Source organism: Lepeophtheirus salmonis, chromosome 1, assembly GCF_016086655.4.
Source record: "Lepeophtheirus salmonis chromosome 1, UVic_Lsal_1.4, whole genome shotgun sequence".
Lineage (NCBI taxonomy): Eukaryota > Metazoa > Arthropoda > Copepoda > Siphonostomatoida > Caligidae > Lepeophtheirus > Lepeophtheirus salmonis.
This window is the reverse complement of record NC_052131.2, coordinates 26,449,931-26,462,929: the sequence shown is the minus strand read 5'-3', so window position 1 is coordinate 26,462,929 and position 12,999 is coordinate 26,449,931. Positions and strand designations below refer to the sequence as shown.

The 12,999-nt window shown below is 30.0% G+C and overlaps 1 protein-coding gene across 6 annotated transcripts in view; it reads left to right on the top strand.

Annotated features, from left to right (window-relative positions):
* Window positions 1-6,803: 6,803 nt before the first annotated feature.
* LOC121121312 (diuretic hormone receptor) overlaps window positions 6,804-12,999 on the top strand; it is an 86,602-nt gene continuing 80,406 nt past the window's right edge. For all 6 annotated transcript variants that reach the window (XR_011781249.1, XR_011781246.1, XM_071890158.1 and 3 more), the window contains exon 1: window positions 6,804-7,198. The gene's annotated coding sequence lies outside the window, so the exon portion shown is untranslated. The remainder of the gene's footprint in view (window positions 7,199-12,999) is intronic.

Here is a 12,999-nt window from a genome sequence, read left to right as displayed (position 1 = left end):
CAAAAAAGGATTTTTATTGTTTTAAGAGTTTAATGAGGAACATGGAGACTAGGTGCCTCTATAGTCACTCTCCGGTTTCCATTCCCTGCAAATCACCTTCTAAAATCCACAGAATCAAACATGTAAAGATCAAGCTGCTCCTTGTAACCTATAAAATTTTCCTCTTGGGACTCTTAGTTAATTGCTTTCTATTCATCTGTTCATTTTTTTAAATTGAAATGACAGACACATGATTATTTTTGTTCCAACTCCGGGATATATAACTTTTGAGGTACCATGATGGTTCAGGATACATAGAGATAAGGTAGGTATATCAGTCAATATTTGCAACCTCACCAAGCAGAATATAAATAAGTTGAGTACGTTGATAGCACTGCAAAGGTGATATCATGAAATTCTAGGCAATTGAAATACTAACACATCCTACATAAGGGTAATATACAGGGTACACAAGATGTCTGTGCTGAAAATTCTGTCTTGTTTCTAATTCAATTTTTTCTCCAACCAGTTATTAGATCAAAAAAAGAAAACCAACTTTTGAAAGCTTGATGGATTTTGATTTATTTTAGATAATAAAATCACCTCCAGTCTCAATGAGAGTCTCCATAAGAAACCAAAAGTGCAAGCAGGCCTTAGTTACTTGGCCCCTTGGTAAATCCTGGTATTACTTCTTTATATGACTGATAAGTTCGCCTTCGGTATTGCTGGGGTTCCATTTGTTTGTCGTTCAATTGTGCCACACACAAATAAAATCAATCGGATTCAGATTGGACGAGTTTAGAGGGCAACATTCAGTCATAATAAAATAAAAATATGCTTCAAGTATTATAATTCCCGTAGAGATTAAATACATAGCGATAATATAAATAAGTAGTTGACCAAATCAATGGAAATGTAATAGTTAAGTATCTTAAAAAACTTAGAGGACACATAAATTATTTTTTGTTTTAGTGTTTATTTAAAAATAATAATGTATGAACAAAACCATAGACATGTATTTCTGTCTCTATAATTTATATATATTAATTAATTAATAAATATTCTTTATACATACATATATTAATATTTTATTCCAATTTTTAAAGTGAAACATAATTTTATTTAGCCTTTCAATATATAATAAATGAATTTGGGAGATTATTCTGACTATAATTCAATGCAAGAATCAATCATGATTTATTCTTAGATTGAATAAGATTTGTGAGTACGCTCCAAACTTTAGTTCCTTGAACCCTCTTACTTTTACCTTTTCCCAAATGGTATAGTTGTATGCCTCCATTAGTATTTTGAAATATATTTAATAAGTGTGCATATATGGTTATCTATAGGAGATGAATCAAAGAGATGATCATAAATAGTTTGAATGGCCTAATTATTTTTCTTAACCCCAATATTTTGCAAAAACCACAATAGTCGCGTTGTTAAACGTGGGACTACCTAAAATACCTATATATTATTTAAATAATATACGTGTGCAGTAATGATGTGTGGGTTGACGTCATGTAATGACCAATGAGATACAAATTATACCTTTCATTTGCTAAAAATGTTGGAGTTAGTAGCCAAAAATACTATGTTTTCGATTGTTTTAGTCAACTATCTTTTTTCTATCGTCCGCTGTTGTGCCGTCAAATAATTACCCTTGCTATTGCTCACTTTATGTAATTTATCTCTATGAGAATTATATGGATTATATTTTTCCTTTTTTTAGTTTTATAAGATTTATACAAATTACGTCACATAAATTGTCCACATTTCTCAATATTTTTTTTTTTTCGTGAAAACATTGTCTTTGATATACAATACATTGTATCTAAGTACCTTGTTACAGATGAAATCAAGTAATAATTAACCCTTGTGACCTATGCAATTTTTCCTCCACTTGACAGTTTATAGAGATTGTATAATTAGTGTTGGAGTAATAAATAATGCTCTTAGCTCTCCAAGTAAGTAAAAAAGTATTATCATAGTCAACAAAATTTGTACTAAAAATGTTCTTGGGATTAGGATTTTTCCACTTGCTTAACTAATCTCTTCTTGTATATTTTCATCATTTAGGATCCGTGAGTGTTCCATATGTGTAGAAGTCCATAGTTTTAGCTATGAGTTGGAGTAAAATATGTCTTTGAAGACCAATATGAAAGAAGTACCGGCTCTGGTATCAATAACTATTTCGGTACTTTTTTGTAAAAATTAATTGATATGAACTGATATGAATGTCCAAAGGATTTTTGTTTGCTAGCTCAGAAATTCGCACACAATTTGTTGGGGAAGGAAAGGCCAAAAATTTGATTTTGATGGAACTAGAACCATCGCAAGTACTAAATCCGTACAGTATTGGACCTTTTTTTTATTGTTCCTTTAATTGGTCAGATGGAGTTTCATTTACTCCATCTGACCCAGAAATCTTCTTTGAAGTCCATATATATAATGCGTATTATTTTCTCTACGAACGACCTTCCGCATACCTACAGACATTGGGTTCAATAGAATATAAAGTCCATCAAGCAACGTCGTTCCATCCGTTTAAATGGTATCTCGTTACCACTATAGTACCGGGGAAATGCACTAGAATGTATGTTATTGGGAGAAATTTGAAGGATTGCATAATGCAATCTAGATGCAGCCTAGGTTAATTCAATAAAGGAGAAATGTGTTTTCCCTCATATGACAACGTTCATAAGTCACAAGCTTTTTGAAAGTGTTCAAGGGGAAAGTTGTTTATTGACAAAGAAAATATGTTATTAATTAAATGTGATTAATATGGCGGTTGTTTACTATTTTTCAGAGTACACATACTATGTTACCGGAAAAGGGCCAACATATTATAGCATTTTGTTAGTGTTTTATGCTAGTGTGAATCATTCCTGAGTATCAACTGAATGCTTTAACGTTATTCCTCAAAAAGTAAATAACTAAAAAGTGAATTTTATCGGCTTTGGTACATTACATTGTATTCCATTGAATGGAAATGTGCTTTGAATTTGGGGAGAGTTAAGCCTTTTTTTTTTCTTCCATACACATTTTCTCTTTTTTTTCAATTTGATGCAAACTATATTATTTTCTATCATATATGTCCCTAATTAGTGTCCTTAATTCATTCGGCATTAGCAAACTACAAATAATATCAATAACATTGAGTGCAGATGTACTAAGTTGTTCTAATAAACAAATAAGTATACAAACTACCAATAAATGCCATGTGGTGTCTCTATCCTCGGTTATTATAGCAAATACTTGTAAGTAAAGAAGGGATTTGCGTAAAGAAAAAAACAACTAATTCACCTATTAGAAAGGAAAATCGATTGATGTGTGTGCTCCTTCTTCTTTTTTGTTCATTATCTAATCAGTCCTCGTGGTGTTTGCGTCTTCCCCTAAAAGAAGAATTCTTGCCTATCTGTGGTGTAAATTGATTTTGAAATGTATTTAAAATAAATATAAATTAATTTAAATATAATTATAATATTTACTTTGCACTCGGGATATTTTAAATGCAGAAGGTTATATTCATTAAAGTAGTAATTCATTTTCTGCTCCCCCCAGTAAATAAAAAATAATAACTACAATATTCATCTAGTATTAACAATGGTCTTAATTCAACAAAACCATATGTCTTGCTCCCGCCTTCTCCTCGTGCTCTTACAAAAAACACATCTCTCAATTTTTGAGATAATATCATTGTGTTGTTTGTCCATGGCGCCATCATTAGTATGATGCCATAAATCTTGGCTATCATCTTATAAAATAAGTTCTAAAAATGAAAAATATTAATACAAACACACAAAAATATCTTTGACTGATGATAAAACATTGAATTACAATTGTGGCTCATTTTATGGCCTCTATAACGAGGTCAGGATTCTTTCATTTGAATCATTGGAGTTCTAAATCCGCTATTTTTTCTATCATGATTGATGATAGAGTACAAAATGTTTGAGAAATATGAAATGTTGTGTATGAGCCTGGCAAGGGATGGAAATGAGTAAATATCATACCAAATGGGTGAGACTTGAGAGCCTTGTTTTTTGGGTTTTTTGTTTTTTTTTCTAGATGGACAGGTTGAGAGATGTAATAAATATCATGTTCATTACAGCCAAGTGGAGTATAATTATACATTTTGTATATTTTAACAAGCATTTAAATCCTTTGAAACCAGTGATTCTAATTCGTAGAGTTTAAAATGTGTGTAAGGAAAAAAAGATTGCGAAAAGAGTGTGGGAGCAAGAGATATGTTTATACTTAATTAAGATGTATGATAATATCAGCTCCAAACTATATAATTTTAGAGGGAGTAAATTAGATATTGATATAAATAGGGAAACCCTAGAGTTCATTTATAAAAGCATTAGTGGGGTTGGGGGAGGTGATAATATAATGTTATTTAAATTCATATACATTATAAATTTTTTAAACAGTTAATACTAAAAATAGGAAAGATTGTTCCATTCAGAAAAAGAATTGAACACCACAAAGACCCATTAAATAATGCCCAAAAAGGGAAGCAACAACTGTTTTTCCATTACTAATTTTCAATGGTAGTTTTGTCATTACAAATTACTATTCAACTCTACTAATTGGTTATATTTTTAGAGTCTCCCGTTTTATTGTTTTTGTTTTTTGAGTTGGAAACCGGAAGAGTTTAAAAAATTGAAAATGTAAGTTTTAGAGACTAGCTGTTTAATAAATTAGGGTCATTCCACGTCAGATCATCAAAAAAATAACCTGACACTTTCAGATTTAGATGATTTTTGAAACACAAGCTCAAATTCATGACAACATCAAGTGTGCTAAATTTCAACACATAACATTTATTTGTTCATGGGATATAGATTCTCGTCCCAGTCCCTTTTTGGACCAAAATTTTCAGCATCGCTTTCATGTTTTATTGATGTACGAAACTGTTTTTGAATGATTTTTTTATCCCAAAGAGCTGACCTCTTGAAATTTGTTACTTGACTATTTTGAAAAGTGAAAATTTAGAAAATATGGTCAAAAGTTAAAAATTTCAAAGTCTTATCACCTTAATTTTGATTTAAACAAAAACAAATCTGAAATAGTCTGACAACTAATTGATCAAGAATAAAAGAAAATGACCCAGCTTTTATGAAAATGAAACTTTGGCAACAGGGATCACAGCATCAAAAATACATTTTTTTAATCATATCTCTCAGGGTGGGATTTCAAAGTTAGGTTACTTTTCCCAGGAAATTTGATCAATTTTACGTTCTTGTTTATATCTTAAAGATATTTCATGATTTAAATAGACCTACAAAGGAAAACTGTAGTATATATTGATATTGATAGAAGTTGACAAATTTCAAAAAATATAAGCAGGTATGAATTTATCACTTGTTTATAAAGCTGGATAAAATTTTAAATAGTTTGTTCCCCCTGTCTCCCTGTAAAAAATTTATTTATTTTTACCCTCATTTATTTTGATTATCGTTGGGGGAAAGGTTGAGAGAGTCTATAAAATTAAATATATTTTATTGATTAGAAATGCCAAAATTCTTGAGAGTATAAATATTAAAAAATATGTATGTTAGTAATCATCAAGATATTTGTCCTCTTATTGACCCTCCCTCTCTATTTTAAAAATTTGAAATATTTGTTAGCAAGGAGCCATTTCGTTTACGTAGTTATCTCAGTCAGACGATATGTATTCTCTTAATGTTACCAACATATTATACTTTTTTTAAATTTACGCTTGCGTTTCTCCCATGTCTAATAATGATACTAGGCTTAAGATTGATGACTGTTACATCTCAAAACCCTCATAATACCGTCAACTAAAAATATCAACCTTAACCATCAGGGATAAAATAAACTGAGGAGTATGTAAGATAGTTACACTAGAATCCTTGGTAGAGTTGGATTTCAATAATACTCAAAATTAGTTCAATGAATTTTTATTGTAAATTATACGAACTCGACCAAAATATCTTTCCGAAAACTAGACATAGTTTGAATTCCAACCATAGAAAATCGAAATATCTTTTCGAGTTTTTTGTGAAAAGCTATAGAATTTTGAAAGTTTTAATATTTGAAATTTAATATTTGATATTTTTTTTTTCCAAAAAGAATAATTTTGAAATTTTTTGAGAATAACCATGGATTTTATAATTTTTTTTCAAAACCATGCCCCTTCCCAAAAACCATGATCATATAAAATCCTGTGTACCCCCTGTACAAATTTATAAATAACTATTCAAGATAGATGATACTGATGGGGCCAAATATACTATAATGAGTCATTAGTAACCAACATCAGTTCTCCGATTAATGTTATGAACTAAATAGCAAACTCGAACCCTATATTGGAAACTCCAAGTAAAATATGAATATAATCGCCTAACTCGAACATTTTAACTCGAATCTATGTCTAGTCTTTATCAATAATCAGGGATTCCTATTACGACGACGGATTTGTTTAGGCTAACAACTATTTTAGATGTACTTGGGTTTTCAAGTTAAGAGTATTATAATAGTTTTTGATAGGTAACTTTAAGGTTATCGAGTATTTACACCTAATAATTATTTTTGTATCAATAAATTGCATAATTTTCTACCCCAATTCTTCCTTACAAATTTTTATGTAAATAAGTTAATGCAGCCCTTATTCCCTTAATATATATATATATTAATGGCATTATGATCATTGATTTGAAGGACATAGAGTCCAATGCGGGTGGGACAGGTGTGTGAGTCCTTTTATATTCCTTTTAGCAGGTAGGTAATTTATATATTTTTCCCTCTGACGGATTCTTACTCAGATATATGGAGTAGTATGTACTACTCTCTGAGTAGTTTGTCCGTACTTCTCTTTCAACAATCAACTACCGAGTACTTCACTCTCGTTCTCTCCACTTTCCCCCTCCCCACTTATATGCGTCTTCTGCTGCTGTTTAAAAAAAGTAATCTACACTCCTATAAAGACACTTCGACTTCTTTCCCAGCGCTCCTTTTTTTTTTCTTTAAAAAAATTCCTTAAACTTTAGTTAGTTATAGTTCTTATTAAAGTGCTGCTTGGTCCATAGGTATATATTAATAGTAATACCATGGAACTGAATGGCATTTAAAGCCATTTGGTGTTTTAGAGCAAGGAAAAAATTGATATTGTATTATTATACACGGAAAAGTGATTCCACTCTTCGCGAATCTATTTAGTATTTACATCCTCAAATAATTTCTTCCTGAGGTAAGTTATATTTGTCATATTACCTATTAAATAGCAAAAAAAATAAAAAAGTTGATCAATAGATTTTTTTACAATAACAATTAATATTGATGTATGTATATATATATATAATGTAAAGTTTCATGAACATAATTGAGTCATTCATTGATATCATCGAAACTTATATTAAAAACAAAACAAAAAGTGAAATAGGGAAATAAGAATGTGGGCGTCATGAATGTATGTTGTTCAATATAGATATTCAATGATCCTCTTTTGGGGATTCACTCATTAACGCAGAAGTAAAATCACCAAAAATCCACTTCTGGTTCTATCATATTGCTATGTTTTATTTTTAAAATGCTCTAGGCCTATATATTCATTTACATATTATAGGTATGAGTGGGTTTAGGAGAAGGATAGCTAAAGTAAACCTCAAGATCATTTTTACACATATTATAAGTCTATAATCTAAAATTTGTACAAAAACTGTCCAACTGTAGAACGGTTAAATCATTGAGTATATTGTAAATAGCCTTTGCTTTTTTTTTCTTGGAAATCAAGTGTTTTTGCTCTCTTTATTGTTATATATATATAACTCCTTCTTATATACATCAAATGATTTGGCAATTTGGTAAAATATTTGTGGTGGTACAGTTTTATTTGTAATCTCTCTCGCTCTATTTTATTTCTTCAGTGTCTTGATATATATGTATGAACTTAGTTATAAGGTTTCATTGTCGTAGTTTCATATCTAGGGTAATTTTGCTCCTTGGTAGAATGTACAATGGATTTAATGAGCCTATTGCATGAGCTTCTTTCCTCAAATACGCACCAATTAATATAATAATAACTATATATTTTTTTAAATAAATAAATTCTACATAATTGCTTCTTTCTTTGTGAGAGAGTTTGTGCCTACCTTTAGCTCTCGTTTTACATTCGTAGTTTTTGGCATGACTAGTATAAAAATATATTATTTTTGTGTCAAAGGGTTTTTTTTGGCAGAAAAATGTTTAATATTATATCATTAATATAATGTATATTCGAGTAGTAATATAATTATTTATTAAGACATCATTCTGTCATTATAAGTACTATAAAATGTAATAATACTTACTACTATAAATAACCTTTTTCCATTTTTCAAAGGCCATGAAGCCTTACTAGAACGTATAGAGAGAGAAATACTACTCCCATGTACTTAGAACCCTATGAAGAATAGAATATATACACATTTATATATTTACCTATATCTCTCGAACATATGAGTTCAAATCTTATGAAGATTGAATTACAATACTTGATCCCTACAATATACTTACATTTTAAAATATTTTCATGTGGATTACCTTTAATGTATAGACGTTGTGAATAGCGAATGTTGAACTATGATAGGATGTACAAGCTCTACAAACGCGAACATTGACTTTCTGAGAGAGGGGAAGTCAAGTTTGCGAGTCTAGTTCGAGTACTCAGATTTATTTGAGCTCATTATAAGTCCATACTTATCAAGACTTCTATTGAGTTTAGTAAACAATAGCACTCACTTGAGTGCAAGTCGAGTTCCAAGTAGGCTCGAGTCCAAAAACCCCACCTCTGATTGAAAATCTTATTGGGGCCTGCAAAGCATACAACGATAAAAAAATCATTCAGGAATCAAAAAAATTTCAGCAGTGTAGGATATTTGGGCAATAATATATAATTAAAATTTTATATCATTTATTCAGCTGAAGACGACATGGACTATAGGTAGTGATGAAAATCCGGTATAGTTTTTAGTTGACCCATTATGTTTTAAATTGGTATTCGGAAGAATGAGTTTTCTTTTCCTTTGCTGTTGTCATTATTATTTAACTCTGGAGGAGAAAACTTCCTTTTCCGTTACATTCAGTTATATTCAAAATCTGATTAAACATTACGGCGTTTGCTCATTAATGACGGAGAGTAACCCTAGGAATTGTTTGAGGAATTATTATTTTATTTTCTTGTTCGACTTAGAGTAGAATTAAGGATCGGCATCAAAGTAATTCTTACCAATGTCCTTATTTATTTCCTTTTCCCACTCCTCCCTTGTCACACCTGATTATAGCTGATCTCCTCCAAAATATTCTTCAAATTGTAAGGGTTGCCATGTTTCTTTTTTGAACATGCCCGAAATACACACGATTATCATCACTAACAATATATAGGATTGTAAAAATATACCGAAGGTGTAATTATTTGAGTTATTCCAATGAGTTAATTACATACTGTATGAATCCAGAGTTTTTGAGACTGTTATTGCTACGAAGTGGCACGTAAATGGAAGATTATATTACCAAAAAGGATTCAAATCATGGATCAAATTCAAATTAAAGTTGAAATGACTAAATTTTGTTTTTTCAAAAATAAATGTCAGAATTATTCAATGAAAAATTCTTGAGCATCTTACTTAGAGGACATAAGATATAATTTGTGTAATTCCGGTGAAGGTCAAGACCACAATTATTATTATGTTAAGAAAAATATATTACCTCTGAGAGACAGTAAATTAGCTCACTTAATGTCCCGTATCTGACGATCATATAGTCAATTTCTATTCATAAACTTCATATAAATGCAGTTTTGAGTTTGCATACTTTTGGTCCCCTCTATTACAAGATCAATGAAATTTGCTTAGTATTATATTTAAAAAAAAACAGAAATATTTTTATCGAAAAATATGGAGTATTAGGCTGGATAATGCTCAAAACATTTCTGAGTACACACTTGTGATATGTTTATCCTCTCAGAATGTATAACTAAATATCTTTGAGTATCACCATTATGAATAGAAGAGGCTTCATACATTTTTATTTTTCTCCACGTACTACTAATGAATTACAATGTCTAATTAGGTTAATTTAATAACAAAAGAGACAGACTAGGCGTATTATACCACCATTTTGTAATAAATTAATCGATCTTACAGTTACTAATAGTATTATATAATTATTACTCATAAATCAATTAAAAATTCACAACAATATTACTGCATGAAAAGTAAGTAATTACAGGGGCGTCTACATGATTAAATATTGGGAGGAGCTTTGTTTTAGAATTGTTTTGAAAAAAATCCAAAAATTAAAATGCTTTGTATGAAATTTCAAAAATCCATAGCTATTCACAAAAAAAAAAAAGAATGAAAAAATTATTTAAAAGAAAAAAAGTTAAATTTAAAATATAAAATGTTATGAAAAAAAAATATCAAAATCCCCAGATTTTGACCAAAAATTAATTATCAGTGTTACTTATCTGGGATAAGTGTGTAGAGTTACATAGAGACTATGTTTGAAAAAAAAAACACAGATTTTTTTTTCCGCATAAACACTCTCATCAACTAACTCAAACGACTATTATATAACAACTACGCCTCCAAAATGGCTATAACTTCCTGAGTAACTGTCAATAGATGCTAGAAAGATATGACTACCTTTTATTGAGGTTGTAAACTTTTCAAGACACCCTCGTAGATTATAATTAAGAATATACATTATAGTAATTATTGCCTAATATCTTGTATATGAAATTATCCCCCTTCTCCATGTTGCCTTATTTAATAGATGCCATGACAACTAAGCTCCTCCTCCTCCCCCTAACAGGAGATATTTTATTTATTTATTTATCTTTGCACTATTCTAATTTATGGATATGACTCAATAAAACCATGTATGATCAGGGACGTCCGAAAGATTATATTTATAAATATATAAAAAAAAAATTCTGATTTTTTTAAAAATAAATACTCAACTGTTAACAAATTTTTATAAATTTTTTGGAAATAAATACTCAAGTCCATCCTCTGTGGTACGATGAATAGTATTATACATAAATATCCACTCATGCAACATTGTCATAATTGTACATAAATAAGAGGTCTTAGAATAAATAATATGTACGATATTATAATAATATTGCTTTTCAATCTATAATGATTCTTATAAGTAGATTTTCTTGTAAACCTTCAATCTATACATTATACAGGCATGATTAATGAGACGGAATTGAGCTAGAAATAGAATTAAAGGAAAGAGAGAAACAACGTTGAGAGGGGGATCACACTTTTAAATCAAATCTCATTTGTCATTACCTACATACAATGATGAGCTGAGGAGGGAATCATTTCTAAGAAAATTAATAAAATACTTATCTTTCAGAGGAACACTTTTTCCGGCTATTTTTTTTTCTTTTTCTTATTTTGTACACCTGTCAATAATAATCAAAAATCTATCTTATGTATTTATTTATAATGGATGGAATATCAATACATACTCTAAATATTACCTTTATCACTGAGTTATTAGGCGTCGATGAACATACAAACTTTGATTAGATAATAAACATACAAGAGAACTTCCCAACAAATCCTTAATATTAATCTTTTTTTTACTAACACGTAGCTACTCAAAACTTAAATTTTCTCTCCTCAAGAATCAAATAATCATAATAACGACCTTAGGAAGTAAAAATTAAGCAATCTTCAGGCTGTCAACAACAAGCACGTTGATAAAAATGAGGTATCTTCAGACACATGGACAAACCTTACCTCTTTTGATATAGGTATACAACAAAAAAAATTCTAAATAAATTGAGTCAAAAACCCAATTCTAGTTATACCTTATCACTAGAGTTGTATAAAATATTACCTCAACAGTTGCTAAATTTTTTTCCAATTGGTAAACATAACCATATTTTTCTGGTTTTTTTTTCAAGCTGTTATAATTATTTTTCAATTCTTGATGGAAGAATATCGAAGTATAAAGTAAGTAGTAATAAGGATTTTTTAGGGAGGATATAAATGTAATGTTGTTTGTTTGTTAAAAAAAAAAACTAAATACCTAAATTTATATACGTAAATGAACATGATAATTAAAACACATAATTATGTTATTATTTATGATTATAATCATCCAAAAAAAAAACATATATAAATAGTACAAGTCATATTTATAACGACTCTAATAATCAGTGTACCAGGTGTATGAAAACTTATAATAATAATACCTAGATGTTGCAATGACAGATTTTAAAACTTCCGATATTGCCATTTCACAACTATGGAGCAAGTGAATCACGTACAAGTTGAAACTTTTCTCCTGTTGGAAGTCACAATAAAGGACATGCAGACTGTTATTGCCCCCAAGACCATGTACAATGACAAAAAAACATCATGAAGAATCTTCGGAGAAAAAGCCTAGAGGTGGTCGGTCATCTCCTAAAATAGTCATCATCTGTGCATTAAATTACCTCAGATCCACTTGATTTGATTCCTGGCCGGGAACAGGCTTTCAGCAGCCGACTACATCATCCAATTGAGGTCCAAGTTGATCCCATGGGCCAAGGCCAGCTTCCAAACATATAAAGTGACCTTGTTCTTTATAAAGCAGAACATGGTTTTTTGGGACAATACAATTTGGCCACCATCCTCACAAGATGTGAACCCGTTGGGCTTTCCCTTCTGAATGTATGTGGAGGGCAAGGCCTTTGGCAAACACCACCACAACCTTAAGGCCAGAAAGCCTCTGAGATTAGCGACAATATGTACATGATCTGGAGGTCTCTCTGCCGTGAGGCCCAGGTTGGATGTCATTTTGAGTTTTAATAAACCTGAACTGTATGCAATGAAGGAACAAAATAGAAAAAGGTGTAGAAACATTATAATCATGAAGTCAGTGAGGGGCAAGCTAACTTATCTTTTAAATAGTTAACATTAAGTTAATTCTTATTTTTTTTTTTTTTAATCTAGTTGAATTAAAGTTAATTTCAATTTCTATGAAAAATAACTACTATTTTTTTTTTTT